We start from the raw sequence: 15,220 nt of genomic DNA on the forward strand, positions 1-15,220 counted from the left end.
ACATGGGTCGGGGGTCAGGTTTTGGTAATTTCGGGATTTGTGTCGTATATTGATTATTTTCGCTTGGGCTTCGTTCGCTTAGCATATTTTGACGACATGATTCTGATTTTGGATAGATTCGACGCGAGTAGAGGACAATTCGAGGGGCAAAGGCGTCGCGAGCTAGAAATTTGTCCGGTTTGAGGTGATTAATGATTGTAAATGATGTCCTGAATGTATGAAACCCCGGATTGCACAACGTTGTGCTATATTGAGGTGACGCACACGCTTGATGACGAGCGCGGGTCATGCACTGTTGGGGATTGTGACTTAGTCCATCCCGAATGACTATTTTACCGCGTATTTGACTGAAAATCTATTTGCTATCATCATTATTTGGGCTGAATGCCATATTTAGGCCTCATAACTCAGCCATGTTTACTCTACTTTAACCCTTAAATGATATTTTAAATGATATGTTGGGATGAGCACCATGTTTTACTGTTGCCCGAGTGGCTTGTGAGATTCTGACTGAGTAAGGCCGAGGGCCTATGTTGTGAGGAAACACTGATTATGATTATGAGGCCGAGGGCCTGATATTTGTACGCCACAAGGTGACTTGTTGATATGAGGCCGAGAGCCTATATAATTATGCCACGAGATGGCTTGATATTGCGCTTGGTCCATAAGGGGCCCCTCTAGGAGTCTTCACAACCCCAATGAGCGCTGGTATCCATTATGATGTGAGATATAGCCCGAGGGGCTGGAATTGTTCTGAGATATTGTCCGAGGGGCAGATTTGTTGATACTGTGCCCGAAGGGCGAACCTTTATGTGTTTATTTTCCTTAATTGCCTATTATTTACCTACTTAAACTGTTGAAAAAGGTTCTCGTGAAGTTTAATTTGAGTTAAATGACCTTTCTCATAGATTTTACTGATTCTACTGCTTCATTATAGTCTGCAAATGTGCTTTACGTGATTTCCTGCTTGTAGTCTTTATTTATAATTATTACTCACTAAGTTGGAGTACTCACTTTACTTTCTGCACCCCGTGTGCATATTCAGGCGAAACTGGTCCTGCTCCCGAGTGCTGATCTTTCCAGCTCAGGCGGATCCGAGGAGTCTCTAGGTAGCTATCGGTGTTCGCAGCCCGGAGCTTTTTCCATATCTTATTTCTCCATATTCTTAGTTACTGTATTAAACTCTATAGATTCCTCTGAGTACTCCAGATTGTTTAGATGCTCATAACTAGTGACACCCCGGTATTTGGCTGTGTTGGGTTGTATTCCGCAAATTATGCTATTACCTGCTTAAACTTTGGATTATTTTATCATGCTTTAGACTGTCTCTTACTATTTAACAGTTAAATACTAAAATGGGAAGTGTCGGCTGGCCTTGTCATCACAAGCCAGGTCTGGGTTTAGGGTCATAACAAGTTGGTATTAGAGCATAGGTTACATAGGTCTCACGGGTCATGAGCAGGTTTAGTAGAGTCTCGTGGATCGGTACGGAGACGTCTGTATTTATCTTTGAGAGGCTGCAAAACCTTTAGGAAAAACTTCATATTCTTGAAATTCTTCTCGTGCGAATTTGTTGATCCGAGTACTAAACTTTTGTTATTTTATTCTCTCACAGATGGTGAGGACATGCGCTACCGGTCAGGATGGACGACCACCAGTACCACCAGTTGTGGCCACCATAGGCCGAGGACGCGGTCGTGGTCGCGGTAGGGGCAAAGGTGTGGCCCGCACAACAACTAGGGCAGCACATGCAGATCCACCAGTCACCCTAGTTCAGGATTAGGTCCCAGTTATGGATGCTCCAGCAGCACCAGCTGTACCCATTGTGATTTCGGGTCTTCAGGAGGCCTTGGCTTAGATCGTATTAGTTTGGACTAGCCTAGCTCAAGCGGTTTCAACCACTACAGCTGCAGCTACTTCTCAGGCCGGGGGAGGCAATCAGACTCCTGCCGCTTGCACACCTGAGCAGGTAGTGCAAGGACTTCAGACGCTGGGGGCACACCCAGCCCAGCCGGTTGCAGCTGCTCAGGACTATGTAGTTCCTGCCATGCCAGAGGATGAGCTTAAATCGCTCTTTTATCCAAAACCACCCCAACCGCAACATCGCTCGCATCACACATGAGCTCAAAGGGAAAGCTCCAATTAGGTGCAGTAATGATAGGAGTGGTGGTCAACTTGTGCTTGAGAAGTTCAAATGCTTGCATACATCTCTCATCGAACACAAACTTGGAATCCTTTTCTAATAGCTTGCATAAGGGGTTCACTATCTTTGAAAAGTCTTTCGTAAATCTCTGGTAGAACCCCACATGCCCAAGAAAACTTCTAACTCCCTTGATAGAGCTAGGGGGAGCCTTGAAATCACGTCAATTTTTGCTTTGTCTACCTCAATACCATGCTTTGAAATTTTATGCTCAAGAACTATGCCCTCTTTCACCACGAAGTGGCATTTCTCCCGATTAAGAACAAGATTGGTTTCTTCACAACGGGCCAAAATTCTATCAAGATTTTTCAAACACTCCTCAAATGAATCACCCACAACACTGAAGTCATCCATGAACACCTCCAAAATTTCTTCCACCATATAGGTGAAAATGGCCATCATACATCACTGAGATGTAGCCGGTGCATTACACAACTTAAAAGGCATCCGAGAAAAAGCAAAGGTGTCATATGGACAAGTGAATATGGTATTCTCCTGATCTTCCGGAGCAATCAAGATTTGGTTGTATCCAGAATACACATCCAAGAAACAGTAGAAGCCACGCACAGCAAGTTGGTCTAACATCTGATCAAGAAAAGGCAATGGAAAGTGATCCTTGCGGGTCACTTTATTCAACTTGCGGTAGTCCATGCATACACTTCAACCAGTGACGGTTCTAGTAGGAATCAACTCATATTGTGAATTTGCAACCAGGGTCATGTCACCCTTCTTCGGTACACATTGCACCGGCGAAGTCCAAGAGCTATTAGAGATGGGGTACACAACCCGGGCATCCAATCACTTGATCATCTCCTTTTACACAACTTCTTGTGTTGCCTCGTTTAACCTCCTTTGATGTTCCAAGGAGGGATTTACATCATCTTCTAGAATAATCTTGTGCATATGGAATGCGGGGCTTATCCCCCGAACATGGCATCACCTGCATGTTAGTAAGACAAGAGGAAAGAATAACTGGCAAAGTAGAACTAGGGCCTAAGAACTCATACCTGATGTGTGGAGGAAACGACTTCAACTCCAACACCGGAGGTTCCTCAATTGAAAGTTTTATTGGTGGAGTCTTCCTATTCTCAAGTTCCAAAGATAGTTTTCTAGGCTCATAAGAGTAAGAGCCCATCCCATGTAAAGCATTCAGACACTTCACTCGGACTTCATCCTTATTGTCATCAAGATTCAACAATATAGCCTCTAGAGGGTCCTCCACGTTGATCATTGCACTGGTATCATCAACTATCACTGTTGTGACAAGGTCCACAAAAGAGCACACCTCAGAATTGTTGGGTTGCTTCATTGACTTGCACACATGAAATACCATTTTTTTATCACCCACCCGGAAGGTGAGTTCCCCTGCTTCCACATCAACTAAGGTCTTCCCAGTAGCAAGGAAATGTCTCCCCAATATGATTGGAACTTTGTAATCCACCACATAATCCAAGATCACAAAATTAGTTGGTAAGATAAATTTGTCCACCTGGACAAGCACATCATCAATAATACCCAATTGTCTCTTCATCATTCTATCCGCCATTTGCAATCTCATAGAAGTTGGCCTCGGTTGCCCAATACCCAAAGTCTTGAAAACTGAGTAGGGCATCAAGTTGATACTTGCCCCCAAGTCACATAGAGCATTAGCAAAGTTCGCACTCCCAATGGTGCAATGAATGATGAAAGCACTGGGATCTTCAAGCTTCGGGGCCATTGAATGCACTATTGCACTAATTTGGTGGGTCATCTTTATAGTTTCACAATCCATAGATCATTTCTTTGTCACCAAGTACTTCATGAATTTAGCATAACCCGCCATTTGTTCAAGAGCCTTCACCAAAGACACATTGATGGATAAGCTCTTCATCATATCAATGAACTTTTTAAACTGATTCTCATTTTTCTGCTTTACGAGCCTTTGAGGATAAGCTGGAGGTGTCCTTGGCAAAGGATCATTGGCTTTAGGCACAACTGGCTCCGGCATGTCTATTATGTGTTTATTAGACGGGTTCACATCATTTTGAGTTTCCACCTCGGCATCTTGAATATCAATCCTCACTTCTTTATTTATATTTTGAGCAATCACATTTTCAACCACCAAAGGAACTTCATCTTCTTGCAACTCAACATCATCACCCAAAATTTGCTTTTGTTTGGAGGCATTAACATCACCGCCTCGTGCACTCCTTGTAGTTACCGCCCCAACATGATTGTTCCTACCCTTAGGGTTTACTACCGTATCACTTGGTAGAGTCCCCTTAGGCCGAGTATTCAAGGACTGTGAGATTTGGCCTAACTGAACCTCCAAATTTCTAATTGAAGTATTATGGGAAGACAACTGATCATCAGAATCTGCATTCTACTTCATCATTTGTTCAAACATTATTTCAATTCTCCCCATATCATTGTTAGAAGAACTAGGACCTTGTGATGGAAATGGGGACAGATTGTTCGGTTGTTGGTACATTGGAGGCCTTTGAAAGCCTTGCCCCCAGTTTCCTTGATTGACATTGTTCCACCCACCTTGATTGTTGTTGCCACCCCAGTTGTTGTTGTTACCATTCCAATTATCCTGATTGTTCTGATTATTGTTCTGATTGCCCCAATTGGAATTTTGGTTGTTCCCCAATTACCATTGCCTTGTTGTTGTTGATTGCCTCAATTTCCTTGGGGTCTCCATTGTTGTTGGTTGGAAGAATTGCCCCTTTGGCCTTGATAATTGTTCACGTATTGCACCTCTTCATTCTGCCCATCATAACCATCATCTTGTAATCCACCACAATCATTGTCAAATTCCTCCGAATTCCCTTGGTTTTGTTGACCTCGTTGTCTTCTTTTGTTGACTAGCATGTTGACACCCTCCATGGCATTCACTTGGCGTGGATTTTGAACTTGTTGCAATTGTGCCTTTTCTAGTTGGTTCATTGTAGTTGTCAACTCAGCTATAGCCTGCCCATGATCTTGTAACTCCTTATGCAAATGAGTGACCGCGGGGTCACCTTGGGGCACATTGGCTCTACATTACCAAGCAGAAGAAGTGTCTGCTATCTTATCAAGAATATCACAAGCCTCATCAGAAGTCAGCTTCATGAAGTTGCCCCTAGAAGGTTGGTTCACTATGCACTGATTTGTTGGGTTAATGCCCTGGTAGAAAGTCTGTTGGATCATCGCCTCAGTCATATCATTGTTGAGGCATTCCTTTACTATTGTTCTATAGCTCCCAATTCTCATGCAACGGTTTAGTGGGCTCCTGCTTGAAATCCAAGATCTCATCTCTCAAAGCTGCCATATGCCCCGGTGAGAAAAATTTTGCAATGAACTTGTCCGCCAACTCATCCCAAGTAGTGATCGAATGGTTGGGAAGTCGCTCAAGCCAATCCAATGCCTTCCCTCTATGTGAATATGGGAAGAGTCTCAACCGAAGTGCATCCTCAGACACATTTGTTTGCTTACTCCCCCAATAGGTATCCACAAAACCCTTGAGATGTTTGTAAGCATTTTTATTGGCAGCGCCCGTAAAATACACACGTTGCTCCAGCAATGTCAGCATCACATTGGTAATTTGAAAATTGCCCGCCTGAATTCGGGGTGGGACAAAATTGCACTTACATAGCCTTGGTTTGGAAGCACTCGAGGAGCCACTCTTGGAGGTGGCAGAGGAGGGTCTGGAATATTTTCAATAGCATTAGCATTGGCCTGGCGGCCTCTATGTTGTCCTTGAGGTACAAGATGCACCTCATCATCTCCGACATCATCTACCTCCTCCCTTGCAATCACATTTCCAAGAGGGTTATTGTTGTTTGCTGCTATTTGGTACATGAAGTTGTGACACAAACAAATTAGTAACACAAAAGAAAGGAAGAACAATACACAAAACTAATTAGATAGATAGCCAAAACCGTTAGCTCTCCGGTAACGTCACCAAAAAGTGATCGAGGCCAACCCTGTACTACAACAAAGTAGCAAGAGAGGTCGAAGAAGCTTTTACCCGAGAAGGTCGGGATCGATTTCCACATTGAGCTAGAGATTGGAGTTGAGTTTCTATCTAAATTGGTGTTGTATAATTATTCCTAATTGCACTTCTAAACATTGTTGGTTTTGATATTAATTCTAAATTTATACTATTAAGATGCTCAATTAGACTAAGTGAAGCTAAGAGAAAAATAAGGTTGTCCAAATAGATAAAAGGCACTAGGGTAGTGACTTTCTCCTAGGTGGCTAATTGACGGATTCTTGAGTCTAAGGCTAGATTGTCATATTTGGGGAGTATGATATAACCATTGCAGGATTCTACTCACACTATACCTCTCGGTAGTTCAAGTGATTTTTCCCGAATTGACTTTCTCAAGACCCATTGGGTATGATAATTTGTGCAAGCAATTGAGGTTCAAGTTGGGTATTACTATCTCTAGTTTTAACCCTTTAATTAGGGCTATCAAACTCTTTAATACGCCTCAATTCCTTGTCGGACCAATTTCATAGACTTAGACTCTCATTCTCAAGAAGAGCCAAAGTCAACTAGACATAAAATAGTGTTTGCAACCACTAATTCAACATTAAAATCCTAAATTGGTCCAAATATCAAACACCCATAGACAATCAAGCATTAAAACACAAGACCCATCAATTACCCACACTAGTGTTGAGCCATAACCCTAGCTAATGGGTCTAGCTACTCATGATTATAGAAGAAAACAAAGAAATAAATGAAGAAATGCCCATAATAATTAATTACTAGATAAAACTTGAAGATTCAATGATGAAACTAAGCTAAAATTACTCATAATAGAAAATAAGAACTGTTCATGAGCGCAACTTTGGTCCAAACTACAACTAATGACCTAAAAATGGGAAAAGAAACTATTTATACTAGGCTGAAAATTCTGGACAAAAATACCCCGACGGGGCTAGTGCGGACCGCACAAAATAGAGTGCGACCGCACTAAGGCTCTTGGCTGAAATAATGTGCTCTATGAAGTTAGCCACCGCAGACAACACAAAATGCACCGCGGCCGCGATGGCTTTTATTGCGGTCCTCACAAAATGGACCGCGGACCGCATTGGGCATAATCCTCCAACTTGGCAACTCTCTGATCTTGGGCTCTGTGGACCATACAAAGTTGAGTGCGGCAGCAATGAAATCAATTCGGTCCGCACAAAATACTTTGCAGCGGCATTGCCTGGCTACCTATAAAGCATACTCTCTGAACTTAATCTTTGCAGACCGCACAGAATGGTGTGCGACCGCACTGATCCTGTTAGACTGAGCTTGGCCTTGTTCTTGGTACTTGTGCATGTTTCACTCCTTTTTGAGCTGGTTTTTGACAAATTGTCACCTTGTTGACCAAACCCTGCAATCAAGTACAACATGTGAGCCTTTAGGACTATTTTGTACACATTCATAATCAAAACATAAGCTAGAAGGAGTGTAAATTCATCATAATCCCTAGTTATCAGGCTGATGGGCCAGATAGTTTTATGCCATGAGGTGGCTTGTTGATTTATGTTACGAGGTGTCTTATTATAGCGCTTGCGTTGTAGGAGCCCCTCCAGAGTCTATACAACCCCAATGAGCGCGAGTACCCTAAGTGAGTGATATGATGTTTTGCCCGAGGGGTTGTTCTTGATTCATATTGTACCTGAGGGGCTATTTACAAGCGATTGTGAGGTAATGCCCGAGGGGCTGTATATAAATGACTGTAAGGTTTGCTCGAGGGGCTATTTATGATTCATGTTTGCCCGAGGGGCTGTTGATGAGTGATGTTCGCCGAGGGGCTGTTCTTGATTTATGTTGCCCTAGGGGCTGTATACGAGTGAGTTTTGCCTGTGGGGCTGTTTATGTTTTCATAATTTTTACTCATTGTTTCATTACTTCGTTGAAAATTATTGAAAGATATTTTAAATGGTTTTACTAAAACTGGATTTTAATGAGCTGAGTTGATTCAAAACCCTGATTTTAAAAGCCTGTTGTATTTTACTGAGATTTCATGATATGAACTGTATATGTTTTATTGCTCGTCACTACTGCTCAGTCTCTATTTACTTTTATTACTTACTGAGTTGGCGTACTCACATTACTTCCTGCACCTTGTGTGTAGATCCAGGTATTTCTAAACCTGGTAGCGGGTATTGATTACAAAGTGGTAGGTCCATCGGAGTTAGTAAGGTAGCTTCCTGGCGATCGCAGCCCTACTTTTCTCCCTCCTTATCCTCCCTTAGTTGTATTAAGTGATTTTCAAGCTATGTTAGTCTTTATGTTGTCAGAAGGTTGTAGTAGATGCTCATGACTAGTGACACCGCGATGTCGGCCTTTCTTTCCGCACTGTTATTTTGATTTAACTCCTTATGCAGATTTCATGTTACATAGCTTTGGTTTTATCTTAAAAATAAAAATAATGATTGGTTTTGGTAGTCTGTCGGATTGCCTAGTATAACTTTAGGCGCCATCACGGCAGGGTTAGTTTTGTGTCATGACAGCTAAGTGAGAAGACTGTGGCTCGACTTGGGCGGCCAGGTCGAGGTCGATCAAAGCCCAATAACGAGAAATCGCTGGGAAAGTCGTTAAAGCCGAGGTCGAGTAATGAAGAGTAGGAATAACGGCTAGTGTAGTCTCGAAACTAGCGACATGAATATTCCCTTGAATATTTTTTTTGTTGTACCTTTTTAGGGATTTTTAGAGAACATCCCATATAAATAGAAGAACAGAGAAAGGGAAAATGGGACATGAGATTCATTCTAAGAAGAACTCTTGTAAGACTGTTAATCCATTTTCTTGCTTATTGACCACACTTTGTTATCAGGAGGAATAATCTTCCACGTCATTTAATAGATGGGTGAATCATTCTTCCTATTTACATTTATTGCCATTTTTCATATTTATTTCTCATCGTCCACTCTTCATTTACTCTCAAAAGTGTTCATTTAATAATCTTATAACCGATTGTACGCATTAAGTAGACGATACTATTTAAACATTTAGCTAGATTTAAGAATTATTATGCTTGACTAGGATTCGCCTTTCACGTTATTTATCTTTTAATTAGTTCAACAAAGAGTATTATACTTTTTGGTCAAACAAATTGGTACCAGATGTGGGGAGTTTCTAGTCAAAATCATAGTCTTTTTAGATTTACAAAAATACGCCGACAGTGAAATACAAAACTTTCTTTCCCCTACTTGCATAATCTAACATGGCAGGAAATGGAGAAGAAAGATTAAAAGCAGTGGCATGCCTTACTTCTAATCTTCTAAACACCATCAATGAAACTCACGAAGAAGACAAGGAGGATGTGACACCAAGCGCTTCACCTAGGATAAGTGATTCACCCCCCCTCATGATAGCATTACCGCTTCTCATGAAAAGGGGGCCTCTACGTCCGCGATGGAAGAAGCACAACCAGCGCTGAATAAACTACTAGAAGCATGGTTAACGAATACACTAAGCAGTATACTCGACAAACCCGCTCAGAGAGTGTGCAGAGAGGGTGTGTGAGTCGACATAGCAACAACAACCAATGAGCAACACACCCCGCCTCCCTCGACAGGTATCACTCACTCTATTAATGACGTAGGTAATGATGCCCTCGCTGCTATACAAAGAAAAATGGAGGAGATGGTGAATAAGAACAAAGCACTCTGCGACCAAATGAGAGAGCATCAAGAAAGGGTAGATAAGATATCGGGCTCCCCAAAACTCCTACCAAAGCAGGACGCCGGCCGGTTTGTGGAACACCTATATAGTGATGAGGCCGCACCACATGCTATACTCAAAACATTCAGTATGCCACCATACCTGAAGATATATGATAGTATAACAGACATTGAGGATCACATTATCCACTACATCAGCGTAGTGAAAGGCAACGACCTCGCTAAAGAGTAGGTACCATCGATATTGCTGAAAAAGTTTGGTGAAAACCTAACCGGGGGAGCATTAACATAGTACTCGTAACTGCCCGCACAATCCATAGATATATTCGAAGAAATGGCCGACAAGTTCGTCACCGCCCATGCAGGGGCCAAGAAAGCGAAAGCCAGTGTGAATGACATATTCGCCATTAGGCAGTCACCTGGTAAAGGACTCAAAGACTTACTTTCCCGGTTCAATAGAGTGAGAATGGCCCTTCAAAATATATCAGAAGGGATGGCAGTTGCATCTTTCCAAAAAGGGCTGAACAGGAGCAGGTCGAGGCCGACCAAAAATCTATTGAACAGACTCATGAAGTACCCCCCCACCTCTTGGGAAGAAATACATAATGCTTATTATGCCGAGGTGAGAGCGGATGAGGACAACTTTAACGGGCAAACCCAGCGGTTGATGTCGGTCCAGATGGAGTCGAGAAAAGACCGCAAAAATGAAAACAAAAGGGACCATGCATGTCAGCGCCTCAAATCGCAAAAGACACCAGCCGTACACTAGGGCAGCCGCCTTAGTACCCCCTCTATAATCACGGCTCACCCAGGCCACAAACAGGGACTCACCGAAATGAAAGAGGTATGCCTCTACTATTATATGCTCATAACTTCAGTGTTTCTCCTTCAAAGATAGTCTACGCTCTAGAGAAGCTCAACCCTAAGGTGAAATGGCCATAAAAGTTGAAGTCCGACCCAAACACCAGAAAGTCGAATGCCCTCTATGAATTCCATCAGGAGCGAGGCCACAAGACCGAGGAATACATCGCCTTGAGACAGGAGGTAGTAAATGTTCTCAACCAGGGGCATTTGAGAGAACTGATGAGTGACCGAGGAAGAGCGAACTTCGCTTGCGGACGAGAACAACATCAAGGCCCCCCGAAGATGCCCTCCCTAACCCGTATCATCCAGATGATCATCGGTGAAGGTGACGATGCAACAATAAAATCGTATAATTCATGACCACCCACAAGTTAAAGCGGTCGATCACCCATGAAGGGTATGACGACCTCGAAGAATGTATCATCTTTGATGAGTTGGATACCCACGGTTTGACTTTTCCTCACTATAATGCTCTTATTGTTAGTTTACGAATTTTAGATACCGATGTAAAACAAATTATGGTAGATGAAGGAAGCAGTGCATGTATTATTCACCCTTGAGTCCTCGCACAAATAAGGCTCGAGGAATTGTTAAAACCTGTTAGCGTGATGCAGCGTGGTACTATCTCATCCTCGAGCCCTATTTGTGCGAGGACTCAAGGGTGGATAATACATGTGCCGCTTCCGTCATCTACCATAATCTATTTTACATTAGTATCTAATATTTTTAAAGTAACAACAAGAGCATCATAGTGAGAAAAAGTCAAACCGTGGGTATCTGGCTCATCGAAGATAATACTTTCTTCGAGGTCGTCATTTATGTTCATGGGTGATCGACTGCTTTAACTTGTGGGTGGTCTTGAATTTCACGTTGTTGATTATTGCGTCATCGCCTCTGCCGATGATCATCTGGATGGTACGGGTTGGGGAGGGCGGCTTCGGGGGGCTTTATGTTGTTCTTGTTTGCAAGCGAAGTTCGCTCTTCCTCGGTCACTCATCAGTTCCCTAAAATGCCCTTGGTTGAGCACGTTTACTACCTCCTATCTCAAGGTGATGCAGTCTTTGGTCTTGTGGCCTCGCTCCTCATGGAATTCATAAAGGGAATTTGACTTTTTGGTGTTTGGGCCGGACTTCATCTTTTGTGGTCGTTTCACCTTATGGACAAGTTTCTCTAGAGCGTAGACTATCTCTAAAGGAGAAACATAGAAGTAACGAGTAGATAACAGTGGAGGTCTACCACTTTCATTTCGATGAGTCCCTATTTGTGGCCCGGGTGAGCCGTCACCGTAGTGAAGGTGAAACGGTAGCTGCCCTGGTGTACGGCTGGTGTCTTTTGCGATTGAGGCATGGACCTGCATGATCCCTGTTGTTATCATTTCTGTGGTTTTTTCTCGACTCCATCTGGACTGACATCAACCGCTTGGTTGGACCGTTAAGGTCGTCCTCATTCGCTCTTACCTCGGCATAATAAGCGTTATATATTTCTTCCCAAGAGGTGGGAGGGTACTTCATGAGTCTATTCAACAGCTTTTTGGTTGCCCTCGAACCGCTCCTGTTTAGTCCGTTTTGGAAAGCTGTTACTGCCATCCCCTTTGATACATTTGGAAGGGTCATTCTCACTCTATTGAACCGGGCGAGGAAGTCCTTGAGTCCTTCGCCAGGTGACTGTCTAATGGTGAATATGTCATTCACTCTGGCTTCCGCTTTCTTGGCCCCTGCATGGGCGGTGACGAACTTGTCGGCCATTTCTTCGAATATATTTATGGATTGTGCGGGTAATTACGAGTACCATGTTAATGCTCCCCCGGTTAGGTTTTCACCAAACTTTTTCAGCAATATCGATGTGACCTTCTCTTTTGCAAGGTCGTTGACTTTCCCTGCGGTGATGTGGTGGATGATGTGATCCTCAGGGTCTGTTGTACCGTCGTATATCTTCAAGTATGGTGGCATCTTGAATTTTTTGGGTGTAGAATGTGGTGCAGCCTCTGTCGCTATATGGTTGTTCCACAAACCGGTCGGCGTACTACTTTTGTAGGAGTTTTGAAACGCTTAGTATCTTATCTACCCTTTCTTGATGCTCTCTCATTTGGTCGTGGGGTACTTTGTTTTCGTTTTCCATCTCCTCCATTTTTCTTAGGATAGCAGCGAGGGCGTCATTACCTGCATCATTAACAAAGTGAGTGATACATGTCAAGGGAGGTGGGGTGTGTTGCTCATTGGTTGTTGTTGCGATATCGACTTGCACGCCCTCTCTGCTCACCCTCTGAGCGGGTTTGTCGAGTATACTGTTCACTATATTCGTTAGTCATGCTTCTAGTAGTGTTTTTCACCGCTGGTGGTGCTTCTTCCGTCGTGGACGTAGAGGATCCATTTCCATGCGAAACAGTAACACTGCCATGAAAGGGGGGTGAATCACTTTGCCGAGGTGAAGCGCTTGGTGTCACATTCTCCTCGTGTTCTCCATGAGTTTCATTAATGGTGTTTAGGAGATTAGTAGTAAGGCCTGCCACTGCTTTTAATCTTTCTTCTCTATTTCTTGCCATGTTAGATTATGCAAGTAGGGGAAAGAAAGTTCTGTATTTCGCTCGGTATATTTTTGTAGATCTAGAAAGACTATGATTTTGACTAGAAACTTCCCACAGACGATGCCAATTTGTTTTACCAAAAAGTATAGTACTCTCTGTTGAACTAATTAAAAGATAAATAAGGTGAAAGGCGAATCCTAGTCAAGCATAATAATTCTTTAATCTAGATAAATGTTTAAATAGTATCGTCTACTTAATACGTGGAATCAGTTATCAGATTATTAACTGAGCGCTATTGAGAGTAAATGAAGAGTGGATGATGAGCAATAAATATGAAAATGGTAACAAATGTGAATAGGAAGAATGATTCACCCAAATATTGAATGATGTGGAAGATTCTTCCTCCTAATAACAAAGTGTGGCCAATAAGTAAGAAAATGGACAAGGCCTTCTTGGACCGTGTCAGTAGAAAGATAGAATAATCAACAGAATCAATCATTGTTGAAAGGTAAACTTTGTATTTGTCATGACCCAAACCGATGGGCCGCGAAGGGCACCCGGTACCTTACTCAACCGAGTACCAACCTAACGTATCTTTCTTATTACATCATCATATACACGTGACATACGGGCCTAATAGGCCAACATAATCATTTATCAACTCAAAATATAGACCGACAAGGCTGTACAATCTTTCATGTACATGACATATGTCTACAAGCCTCTAAGAATACATAAATATCATAAAGGTCGAGACAGAGTCTCGCCATACCAAATAATACATGTCTAAATCATACTAACCAGACAAGCAACTCCGAAGCAAATGGAGCGCACCAACATCTTCCGCTGAGCTGATAGCCTACTTGGAGGGCTCTCGACTTGTCTATCGGGACCTGCGGGCATGAAACGTAGCATCCCCAGGCAAAAGGGACATCAATACGAATAATGTACCGAGTATGTAAGGCACATAAATAAGCACAAAAGAGACATGGAAGAAATATAGAGTACATGACTCAACCTGTAAGTCTGAATAACTTTGCAAATCATAAATTACTTTTAGCGCCATGCATATGCGTATGACTGTCATGTCGTGCATAGGTACATGTTTCATAACATCATCAGCCTCTGAGGGCATCCCATCATATCATATCGGCCACTGTGGGCAAAATCATCATCGTATACCAGCTAATCAGGTGGTGGTGCGTATATAATGCCATAACCTTTCCCATATCCCATATACATATATATACATACATATATACGCGTATATAACACCGTTTGAGTACATACATATATATGCGTATATAACGCCGTTTGGATCATATTTCAGCAACTGTAGGCAACATCATCATCATATACCAGCTGATTAGGTGGTGGTGCGTATATAACGCCGTAACCTTTTCCCATATCCCATATACATATATTTACATATATACGCGTATATAACGCCATCTGGTCATGGGTCAATGCACATGAACGCAATGCATGTAAAGTTGCCACAGGGGTAGGGTTTAATTATTAGTTATTTATCCACTTATTAGTTAACCGGGTAATGTTCTGTTACCCGGTAATTAATCAATTACTCGTAAAATTGAGAATTATTCCCACTTACTTGAAATATTACTCACTTTTCACATACCTTACTATTATGGTCATGTGTTACCTTGAATGGTACTAGTCCATAAATACCGAGTATTTTAGCTTGAGCCATATTTTATCCCGAAATACATAATTTCAATGAAATTCATTTTCTTAGACTTGCTTCCCCTCACACCTTCATGAATTTACTTATCACTTGTTTGAAATAGAATAATACTTAAAATCTCAAAATAATCCCATCCCTGAACTTACGTCGATTAACTTACGATGAAACTTTAACATACGAAAATGTGGGATGTAACATCATTCCCCCCTTTGGAACATTCGTCCTCGAATGTAACATCTTGCCATCTAGGCAACTGTTCTGTGAATAAGTCCAA

General features: G+C 42.4%; 1 long non-coding RNA gene across 1 annotated transcript in view; it reads right to left on the minus strand.

Annotated features, from left to right (window-relative positions):
• The window catches only part of LOC142162592 (uncharacterized), a 293,983-nt gene that overhangs the window by 274,084 nt on the left and 4,679 nt on the right, over positions 1 to 15,220 (minus strand). Inside the window, exon 2 of the long non-coding RNA XR_012693822.1 lies at positions 14,043 to 14,134. This is a non-coding gene — a long non-coding RNA (uncharacterized LOC142162592). The remainder of the gene's footprint in view (positions 1 to 14,042; positions 14,135 to 15,220) is intronic.

The sequence above is a fragment of the Nicotiana tabacum genome, chromosome 8 (assembly GCF_000715075.1).
Source record: "Nicotiana tabacum cultivar K326 chromosome 8, ASM71507v2, whole genome shotgun sequence".
NCBI classification, from domain to species: domain Eukaryota; kingdom Viridiplantae; phylum Streptophyta; class Magnoliopsida; order Solanales; family Solanaceae; genus Nicotiana; species Nicotiana tabacum.